The sequence below is a fragment of the Cydia amplana genome, chromosome 13, assembly GCF_948474715.1.
Source record: "Cydia amplana chromosome 13, ilCydAmpl1.1, whole genome shotgun sequence".
Taxonomy (NCBI): domain Eukaryota; kingdom Metazoa; phylum Arthropoda; class Insecta; order Lepidoptera; family Tortricidae; genus Cydia; species Cydia amplana.
The window spans coordinates 4,904,674-4,916,915 of NC_086081.1; the positions used below are offsets into that span (position 1 = coordinate 4,904,674).

Genomic DNA, 12,242 nt, shown 5'->3' on the forward strand with positions numbered 1-12,242 from the left:
CCAAGTATCTATCAGCAATTTATCTTTTTATCCCGTTCCGGGTTAATATAATATTGCAAAATTAATTTTTTGGTAATAAACTTGCTGATAAATAACGTGTACCCGAATAGGAGTCGACGATATTTCCGCTCTAAGGGACACAAGGTAACGAACAAACCTACATCGCAAACATTGCATTTATTTTTGTGGAAAGTGAGTACTTCGGCAGTACATAAACTTAAATCTGACTAGACATAGAGAGAGATTAGCATGGCTCTGCGCAAGAATGACATGCGAATTCGTGAAGTATTTCACTCTGTATCTATCAACTTATCTCTCCAACTAGATCTTTGATTTATGTAGGTAGGTACCTACTTAAATATATAACTTAGCAGGTACTTACAGCTTTAAAGGTTAAGGAAAAGAACTCTTGCATGTAGGTGCTATATGTGCTTGTGTTATTTTGAATTTGAATAACTTGATTATTAATTCTATACGTAACTACATACAAGAGGGTCAATTCTTAAGCCTACTTACCTACCTACATAAATAGTACACTTAAATTACACGTTTCAAATAAAATCGGAAGCCTGTGACATGGAAGGGCATTAACGATACGGGAATCTTTAGATTGATTCATTGACGAAGACGCATGGTTTGGTTCATATTGTCAAATTATATTAGTTAACTGTAGAGTTAAAGTTTAGTTTTGGCAAATCTGCACGTCACCGTGAATGACACTTTCTAAAAGTGCCTGTTAAAGCCTGCGTAAAGCCTTTCACCTTGTCGAGCAAGGAACCCGCAACTTAGGGAATATTACCCATAAACTCAGGGTATTTGATTTGAATGATACTTATTCTTAAACTTACGTTTGTTATGGTTCCACCTGCTAAGGTGCGCCTAAGAGAATCTTTTATTCGTTCACAAACTAACGTCAAGTTATTTGTGATGAAACCAATATATTATGTACCTATCTAAACCTGCGCAAGGCTGCCATGTTTACACCTGCGTAAGGTGTGCCAAAAGAATCTTTGATTCGTTCACAAACTAACGTCAAGTTATTTGTGATGAAACCAATATATTATGTACCTATCTAAACCTGCGCAAGGCTGCCATGTTTACACCTGCGTAAGGTGTGCCAAAAGAATCTTTGATTCGTTCACAAACTGACGTCCAGTTATTGATGATGATATTATAACCTATGTAAGCCTGCGCAAGGCACGTCAGACATATTCACAGAAATATAAATGATATGGTCATAACACAGGCGTGCGAGTAGACCACAATCACAAAAATATTACAAAGATTAAGTTGTAAATATCTCTTTTTAGAGAAAGTAAAAATGGTTTAAAATAATGTTTTGGGTAAAAATCAGTCGAAATAGGCAAGGCTTCGTTATTAGAGTTTTCATTTTTGTTTACCAATCTATTTCAAGGGTCCCGAACACCCTATTGGCTAAACCCGAAATTGGGCTAATTAACTGTGGTAAAAGTGAAAACTGCTTTCCATTTACATAACATTTCTAAAATTATAATAGGTAAAATAAAAACCTAAGATTCCAGGCCTATCTCGACTCATTTTTATTTTAAAGATGAAAAAATCTTTGCACCCTAATATAAAATTGTGGTCTGGAGACGCTAAGCCTCATAACTTGGGTGGCATAGATAATACTAAGAGATTTAGTCACCTAATTTCGACTATAAGCCCAGGCAGAATATTGATAATTAGAATAAGGAGTGGTCAATCCTCCAAGGTCCATACAATCTGTGGACTCTAATTAAATCAGGCTCGGTAAGCTCACGACACGACAGAGCTTACGATTCCATTCTGAAATAAGCTATGTTTACAATATATATTACCCATGGTGTGAAACAAACAGCCTGCTCAAGGTGTACAAAGGGTCCGTTTAACGGCCCTATAAACATCTACAAACCTTTGAAGTCTAGGCCTGCTACAATATGACAGACTAGAAATAAATACATATGATCCCAATGTAAGAGCAGCTCACAGTTGCATAAATTACATTTGGCTGGAGAGCACTTGTCTTTCAGTTAACATGTTTACGAGTACCTACCTATGTACACGACATGACCAAGGTTACCTACCTTTTTACATAATTATTATATCCCTGACTGCCATGGTATATTAGGAAAATTATCATGTGCTGGCGGTGCTGCACAAGCATGTTTGAAATAAAATATACAAAACTGGCCTAACGGGCGTTTATGAATTATGTATTTTACACCCTTGTGTCTGTATTGTGACCCTGGAAGTTTTAAACCACCTGTATCGTAAGTGCTCCTATGCACGGATTAAGTTTATAATAAACTACCCATGCCCTAACCTCAAGGGCAAGTGCTTCTATGCACGGACCAGATACTGTTATCACTTATTTCACTTATCATGACTTGTCATAGTTTGATACTACACGTTTAATAAATTTAAGACCGTGGAATGTACCCACTACAAAAGGTTTTTAAAAATAGTGACTGAATGGTTTGCACGAACGGTTCTAGCACAGTTTCTGGGCGGTCACGTCTAGGGCATGACCCTCTAGTTCTCAATTTATACAAAATTATAGCATTGTGATACTGTTCGCTTTGCACAGTAAAATAGGGGAACAGGAGCACGCCTTGCGAAAAGGCGAAGCTATTTTGAAACGGAAACCTTTCAAAAATAGATTGAAATATATAAATAATTATGTTTTTGGTGAGGAACATGTAATTGTACACCCAAACAAATGCAATCATTTATTATATGTTAGCAAAACTCTGCCAAAGTGTTAGTCTGTCTCTACAGTGTAACCTGAAGGCATGAATGCACATGAATCTCTTGAAACATGGTGGATTAACTAATTTACACCCCGTCTGTGTCTTGCTCCTACCAAATCCACAAGTTGAGGACCTCAACCTATCTAGGCACCCTTCTTGCTCGAGACCTGAAAAAATAATCTCATGCAGTCAAGTGTCGGAAAACCAGGTCCACACTCTTAGCACTACCGTGAATATATCTAAGAAGTCTGTATACTGCCTTCCAGGAGGCGGGATGTTAATAGACTAGCCTATATAGTAGGCCAGAGATATAGTATACAAAAGCACACTGGCCCAAATCCAGTAATATTATATGCACTTCAGAATACAAAATAATTGACTATTCTGCGTATATTTGATATCAAAAAGTTACAATTACCTACCCTTAGGTCATAAGGAGGATAAATATACATAAATATCAAATATATTCGACAAAGTGTTGACCCTAGCATTGGATAAAATAGGTTCCTCTTAAACGGCATCTGCGCTGTTGGCTTTGGGCCCACGGGTGCCCGGCAAAAGGTCGGGGACCCCATGGTTCCGCACAGTTATTGCAAATAATGTAAAATCACAAAATAAACACAAATTTTCATTTTGGTTAAAAACACATATGCGATGAGCTAAGGTTTCGAATTAAGTACCTTATTCTTAATCTGGAAAGAGAAGACTGAATATTCAGAATTAAGCTATGTCTATGAATGGTTTACATAAATTAAGCCACTTTAGCGTTCAGAAACAATCAAGTTTATGTCTACTAGTAGGCACCAGATAAGGTAAACTACTCATACTGCATATATAGACAATAATGAGTACAATTAAGGTCACTTGATGATAGCTAAACATGAATATAAGCAGAATGAGCTGCACCTATACAAATATCATTGATAAAGCTCTGTGGCAATTCTACATTTACCATTTGAACGCCAAGAGCACCAAAAAGCGTCGTAACTAGTGCCCACATGAGTATTATGATATGGCTTAAGCTCTCAAAGTAACCTTCACAATTTTAAGTAAGGTTTGTTTAGGTCCATTAGCTCGCGTTCGCGTTAGTAAAGCGTACAAACGATTAAATGCATTTTATAGCTATAACCAAATAAATAGCTCACACTGGCTCACAGTCATTAAAAGAATTCAGTAAAATCATTAAAAGTATTCCCTATGACATTTTATTAAGTACCTACCCAATATTAACTTTGTGGGTAGTGATAGTGATATAACGAATATTTAAAATATTCGTCTACTTAATCCTGAGGGATTCTGGAAATAAGAAAGGTCTTGTCCTTGTTATATCCTGCAACTGCTTACCTTACTAGATAATTATTATCAAATTTGTCAATAATTGGGAGTTATAAATAAAAACTACTCGAGTACTTTATGATTTTTATCTTTTCATATTTTAATTACATCACTCCATATCACAGATGTTGTATGCTCCCTGAAGAGTAGACTGACTTATCTTCTTTTACATAGTCTCACATACATATAATTAAGTACTATAGCACCCTTGTGGTGACTCACTTATTTTCGTTGAAAATTTATAAGTACCTACATTAAATACGTATATAAAATGGAAAGTTAGTATCATAATATAATGGTATATAAAATTGTATGCTTTACTAAATACCTCTCTCCTCACATGTATTAAAATAAAGGGTGTACTACATAATTAATTAATTAATTAAACACTCCTAATATAATAATATTACATATACATAATATGTAAGTACATGTATAATCACATTGGCTTGGCGTCTTCCCACCACCAGGCGATAACAAACACGTCTCAATATATTACTTTAGGTTCCGAATATCGGTACAGTTGTTTAATGACAGCGTTTTACACAAAAATAAAACGCTAATTAAATAACTTACCATATTCGGAACCTAAAGTTTTAATCCTGCCTGGTGTAAATATGTATAATTTTGAGACAATGAGGTAATTTGCGTTTATTTCTAACTGTCAAAATTGTCAAACGCAACTGCCTGAAGTGGTGGGGGTGTGGGAGAGAGATGGACGTATATGCTAGAAAAGGACAATACGACTAACTACAGTGTTGCCACTCTCAATATATTACTTTAGGTTCCGAATATGGTAAGTTATTTAATTAGCGTTTTATTTTTGTGTAAAACGCTGTCATTAAGATTTACTCATATATGCATTCATTGGGCCGATTTTTATGTTGTTGTCGAATATTTTTCGTCAAATTTCGATCAGGTGGATATAGAGTTCCCTATTCTTTACAATACAAGCGCAATTTCACCGTATGTTTTACTAAAAATCGGCCACTTACGAAAAAGTATGATATTTTCGTAACTCAACGGAAAATCACATACATTTTGTATTATGATAGGTACTTGTGATTTCGTTTTAATACCGCCCAGACTGGAGCTGCTCTTCGAATAAGCAAAATTTTATCCAAATCTAACACAAAAAAATTGTTAACAGAATATAAAGAATCGGCCCAATTTTTGTTTCCTGACGAAACTTGAGTAAGTAGGTACAATTTTTTTTTAAGTTTATTAAGTTTTTTAGCAACGATAAATCTGAAGTTAAACACCCATTAAATGAGTCAACGGCTACATAATAACTAGAACAAACGGTCAACTTGTAAATTAATTGCTCCTAACATTAATGAGAAATTTTTCGCATGACTTAGTACCAGCACCAATAACAGCCGTAACAGTCATTAGGAAGCCAGTTTAAATTTGGACTTTGTTGCGCGAGAATAAGGTACACAATTGAATATTTTTTGCAATGACTTACGTCTATTACGCCTGGTAAGGCAGAGCGCATGGAGGTATTCCGTTAGTCCAAGTTCGTTGCGTTTTAAAATAATAGCAGGTTGTTTGAAAATAATTGTAGGAACTGCGACGAAAATTATTGTGTTGATAATATTTGGCGCTGGACATCCGTCTTTCTAATGATGGTAACCATTTACCAATTTGTTCCGGTCTTTTGTTCAGAGGGACTATTTGATTCGAGAAAGTGGCACACGATGACATATCTGCCATAGTTCATCGTCCAAGTACCTATATTATTAAGACTTATTTTAGTAAGCAGATAACAAATGTCTTTACATATTTTGCCTTGTTGCCAGAATTGAAAATGTTGACAGTGCGCTATCACAAAAGTTATGGTAGTCAAGTTACGTTATTCAAGTTTTCTATTATAAAAGATCGGCTACGTCAGCCATTAGAGCCATCTTCGGGCGCACGAGCGCCGAGCAAACTAGGAGTCGAAGTGGTCGCCATGGCCGAAATCGACCATGTATCATCATCATCATTAATTCATCATATCATTTGTGATATTGTATAATTATCGTGCTGATTTATTTTTCTACGTAGCGGAAGTGATAACATTATAACTAATGTATGTGTTCTTGATCTCCGGTACCTACTCTGGCGATATTTTTATAAACATCGTCTCATTCATGCGATTATCATATCGAGTTATTATCTAAAGATGCCTTTAATTATTCAAAGTGAGTTACTTTTTATTATAACGGTCTCTGTTGAATGGAATGAGCTTCATTGTGTATATGTTGACATTTCTTTGAATGCCATTTTCAAAGTCATGCTGCCATGAGTAGTTCACTAAAGCTTCTGCTGGTATTCATTTCAAGAGAACGTTTCCTAAAAATAATTATATAAATCCATGGAATTGATGTGACTTGGAGCGAGCGATTTAAAGTCGTATTTAGCAGCCTGGTTCCTTAAAATCGAATCCACTCGATCAGTAAATACCTTCAATTACCTATAAATTCAATTTTATATCGTTCTAGCGAAGTTAATGTAGGTAATCGTGAAATGATTAAAAAAATATTTTCTTTTTTATTTAAAACTACCGTGCACGTCCATTCATCAAATTAAAATTATTATAAACTGAATCTCTCAATCAAACTCACATATGTTTAAGTGAGCCTATACAGCGATCATTCAGCCAAATTAACGGTACAGTACAGATACTACTACCATTCACGGTGTTTTAAAATAATTTTAATCTGTACAAAATTCCAAGCGAAGCAGTGAACTGTCTCCATTTCCCTTGAGTATTTATATTAAGCGCTGGGCAGTGGGCATTGATATGAACAGTATGAACTAGAGAAGCCACGAATATTCGGCAACTATTCGGTATTCGGCCTATTCGTGCACTTTGCCGAATATTCGGTATTTGGCCGAATGTTGCCTACTATTCGGCCGAATACCGAATATCTCTTACACCTAACTAAAAACATAAATTACAAAATCAACAACAAGTCGGCTTAGTTCAATAATTAACAGCTCTGTAATAAATGCCAAAAAACTTATACTTACCTGGCTCTCTTCACTAACATACAAGGAAACGGAGGCTCTGCTTGTAAAATTAGTTTAGGAAAATTAGTTTAAGAAGTATTTTAGTTACTATTCGAAGCTTGCACTAATACCCAAATCATTTTGTATTTCTCCTTTTATATATTATGTAGCTTAAGGCATGGCACAATATGGTAAACTGGTCTCCCTGTCCTAGTGCGGGGACCTCTGCAATTTCCGTATACGCACTGCTATGCGCATGACTATTAATACATACTATTAATATACCTGTGTAACTTTTCTTTTTCTATGTGCAATAAAGAAACTTTTATCTTTTTTTTTATCTTAAAATAAAAATAACCACAGACCGTCAAATTTAAAATGTTTAAAGTGTTTTCTTGGAAAGTTGTTGAATACGAACACTGGTTTTTTGAGTATTTGTTGGTTACTTACTAATAATTTTATTTTTATCATGGGTTCGATTTTACTGACTCTCACTACATATTCACTAGTTCTGAGTAACAAAAACTAAATGTTAGCAAACGTTATGCCCTATTGGCGAACAGTTTTCATAATAAATGTGACTGAAAATGTAAAATGTTATGCCGAATATTCGGCGACCAGGCCAAGAGAGGGGCCGAATATTCGGTATTCGGCCAAAACCACTATTCAGGGCATCTCTAGTATGAACTCACCCAGTCCCTCGACACCGCGCAAGGTAACGAGTGATCATAGTAAGTGCCCAGTGTGCCCACCCGCATACTCGGTTAATACCCCAATTAGGTTTTATTGTCATTACCACGTTATTGCCCTTTGGGTGCGGATTAAGCCCATAGCTTTAAATACACCTAGGATTGAGATTTGAACGAGCGCCGTTTAAGTAAAATAAAATAAAATAAAAGTATTTTAAACTAATGGACACTTATTATTGTCGGTTGCAAATTAAATATGGCTACTGAGATAAAGATTATATCCAAAAAAAATGTGTAAAAATCTTTGTATATTTTACACTTATTTTCATTGGTGTAGGACAAAATACAAAAACTAGGGAACTATTCTGCTCAACACTCAACACACAAAAATATTAAATTATAAATATTATAATATACATGATTTTATCCTTTACCTTCCTAATACGGAATATTTATGCCAACCTAAATTTATTAACTATATTATGAATATTATTATCCAAGTAACTTCAAACTCATTACATTTTCCAGTTCTAGTATAAGGAAATTAATATTTTACTAAAACATCTATATCAATTTACAGTTACTGTAATTATAATATACGGGACTGGAGAAGGCTTTTCCATTTATAAATGGAAATTAATTTACATACAAACAAAAGACGATGTCACCGTTGCGCTTTACATACTAGGCCAACTTCAACAAATAGGGCATTCATACCTATATGATTTGACCTTTATATTAATTGAGGCTTTTCCCTAGTGCCTGAGTAGCGGGAATGCCAAACGGATATTCAAATGAACTGAGGCTTTAAATAGGCTTGTTGCATTTTAATAGCTTCGCGCAGGAATGTAAGTTAAATGAATAGGTTTTAGTCTTCATTTAGACCTACTTAGGCTTTGCTTGATTAATTTATAAGTACATATACTTTTATTTGAAGTACAATTTTATTTGAGGTACTATATCGGAAAAAAGGTGAAACGTTTTCCATAAAATGTCATCACTACATAGTATAGAACAAAGTCGCTTCCCTGTCTGTCTGTCTGTCTGTATGCTTTAGATCTTTAAAACTACGCAACGGATTTTGATGCGGTTCTTTTTAATAGGCAGAGTGATTCAAGAGGAAGATTTATGTATAATTTGTTAACCCGTGCGAAGCCGGGGCGGGTCGCTAGTAAAATAAGAGTACATTACGATACAAGTGCGAAAAGTAGGAAATTCGCAACGAGTGGCGTTAAATTGAAACACGACCGAAGGGATGTTATAATATGTACGTACTGTAAAAAATAATATGATACCTATTACCTCTGATGTAATACGGAACTGCAAGGTCAAGGGGTCTTCAATTGACACGCAGTATGCGCGCAGTAGTGACAAGTGACTTACTGCCGTATTCGAACTTCAAGATATCCACAAGAGACGACACGTACTAGATCCATTCTAGATACGTTATAGTTTAGATTACAACTAGTTCTCCTTTGCAGCTCAATTCGGGCAACCAATGTCACTTTTACGATACATTGTGTTAGATATCTATTAGATGTGAATTAGATCTCTAAATAATATCTCGTGGAAATCGTTTAAGAGTACATATCTCCAGAATCGCGGAAATGTCAAATTTGACAGGTTAGATCTTAACATATCATTATCGTATCTTGGCGATGTCTAAAAGATATCTATTAGATGTCTATTACAAAATCCGAATCGGGCCCTTAGCAAGTTGCGCAGGGCAAAAACTATCGCCTTCCTTATATAAAATGTAAAAATCCTAGTAGATTTATAATAGAGTAGACGAGTAGTCTGACTTAGAAAACTTACCTACGGGGTAGTCAAGAAACTGGCAGTGTGTAAAGAAGAATTTCTATTATACTACCGACAAGAGTATTGATGATGAATGGGGCTGACTAACGTACAGTAACGTGTATTAAGCTGACCCCCCCACCCCGCATAGAAATTTGTTTGCAGAGGGGTCAGTTATTTCTGCAGCCTAAGGGCGCCCACAGATTACCAGTTCACCGGACGATATCAGCCTGTCAGTTGTTCGGAACTGTCACCTTTTACGTTTAACTGACAGGCTGATATCATCCGGCGAACTGGTAATCTGTGGGCCCCTTAAGTACCTACACACACCGGCCGGCCGCGCGAAAAACACGGCGGTAACGTAGGATAACATGCAAAAAGAGCCTGAAATTACTTGGCTTGTAATTGACAGGTAATTGCGGCCGAAATTTAAACGTAGGTAACGTAGATAACGTCAATTGGAATGGATTACTGTCACTATTACTACACCTGTGTTTCCTTAAATCATATTTCTTATTAAAACACCGCTACCCACACCCAAAGCCCAGGTTAAATTAACCAATCATTCATCGAAAATTGGTTTTCGTGACCTTTACAAGTCAATAATACTAGAAATGAAGATATAAAATGTACTTATAGCTACAAAATTTAATTATCGCTTACGTAACTAAATGATGTGGGATCATTCATCCTAAATAAATTCCTTAACGCTCAATCGGGAATTAATCACGGAGAAATACTTACAGAAAGTAGGTTCTTAGACGCGAAGTTTCCCGCCCGTATCGCCAAAAATTGATAACACATTCAATAGAATACACGGAAAATCGATCGTTTCCAAACTCGTTTCAAATGGACTTCTTGTAAGTTTGGACGCTGACGAAACGATTTGTGTCATCGGTATAATGTAAACAGAGCTATGAGTCAGTCCTATAAAATTGTGACTCCCACGTTATACAGTAAATCCTGGTGATTTAAAAACGCCTGTTACTCCATTTTGAGCGTCACGGCGAGGGCTATCTATAATGATGTCAGCATTTAGCGTGTGCGAATTAACAATATTGAAAACAGTATTTTTTAAGGAGCTTATTGGTCACTTGGGAAATCTATTTATTATTTTGGCTGACTGTACTTACATATTTCTTAGAGACTCTTCTCTTTCCGCACAGACTAGTCTTTTTTTTGTTGTACTCTAATATTTTTTACAGCGTAGCGTAAAATGCGACCTTATATACCTAGGTTTACAGCACGTTTACTGTCACAATTGGTCCACTACCAATTTAACCAGCGTTTAGCAATGACCGACTTTTCACGTCGACGTCACTTCATGTTACAATGTTAATCAATTTCACAGATACGGTAGTGCTCTATTAATCTGTTTCCACATGGCTAATCCCCTCACTGAGATGCTAGCATTTCTCGCTGTCCAAAACCAACTTACATTTACTGTTATCCAACATACTATCTCAACATTCCCATTCATATTTCTTAAGTTAAACGTTTCTGTGCCGGTGCACAGACTGCAAATTTAAGTTTGTAAACCAGAGGGGCTACCGCGAAAACCGAATTTCGCAAATTGCGGGGATCTTTCTCTTTTACTCCAATAAAGGCGTAATTAGAGTGACAGAGAAAAATGCCCGGATTTTGCGAAATTCGGTATTCGCGGTAGCCCCTCAGGTAAACCATGCGATTTAGACCTTTAATTCGTTGGCTTAAGCGCTATTGTTTTATCGATTACGTGGGTGGTTAGTTTGTAATGCCCCGTTCCGGTGGCGTTACGTTAGGATAATGGTTCGGCAGAAGATTGATGGAGTCTTAAAAAGCGTGCGTTGTTGGCAGCAAATAAGGACGGCCATTTAGGAAATGGGAACATTGAGAGCGCTTATCAAATAGAAAATGCAAAGTGAAAATGTGCGGTAAATTTTCTAAGTTGGGTCTAAGTCTATTATTTATTCTGTGTCTAAGGTCTAAGTTACAGTTATAGGTATTCGTTGGGACTTTCATTTTTACGTATAAAGTAAAATAGTTGATAAAAGGTTGTTCATTATGGAATTTAGATCTGACGTTTGCTTTATATATACCAAAGTGTCTTGTTATTTATAGCTTAGTGTGGAAAGAAACTGGAGTAACGCAGATGTTATTTCATATAAAGGTACATATATTGTAAAAAATTGTGAAATCGCTGAAAAATACGTTCAGCAGTTTTTTTGATTTTTGCGAACATAGAAACAGACAGACGCGGCGGGACTTTGTTTTATAAGATGTATAGATCTGATTTATTTATATAATTTATGAAAATATCCTGCCTCACAAATACGTGATTGAAATAAAAGTCACAAAGTTATTCAAGTTCGTTTTGGACCATAGTCAGGAGATTTCGGACTATAGTTTGATGGTTTTACTGTGCATAAAATAAATAGGCTACATGACTAATTTTCATTTATGGTATCAATCGATCGGGTTTGTTTTTAGGATCAAATGTCTATATGGGACCCATTGCATTAAAGTAACACAAAAGTCAGAAATTGTAGTCAAAGGCCGACAGTCGCACTTCACTCCAGAAACGCCCTAAACAAAACGATAAATGAACGTGACGTCAAGGTCTCTGAGAGCCCATCTTTTCGTATGGAACTATGGACAAAACAAGAAAATTGCGTTTTTGTCGGTGAAATATTGC

The 12,242-nt window shown here is 35.8% G+C and overlaps 1 protein-coding gene and 1 non-coding gene across 2 annotated transcripts in view; both read left to right on the forward strand.

The window, feature by feature from the left end:
• Window positions 1-12,242, forward strand: part of LOC134653451 (G-protein coupled receptor moody) — a 57,079-nt gene that overhangs the window by 13,977 nt on the left and 30,860 nt on the right. The gene's annotated exons all lie outside the window — the stretch shown is intronic.
• LOC134653751 (U6 spliceosomal RNA) lies at window positions 197-300 on the forward strand. The gene has a single exon (XR_010097279.1). It is a non-coding gene; the product is annotated as a U6 spliceosomal RNA (small nuclear RNA).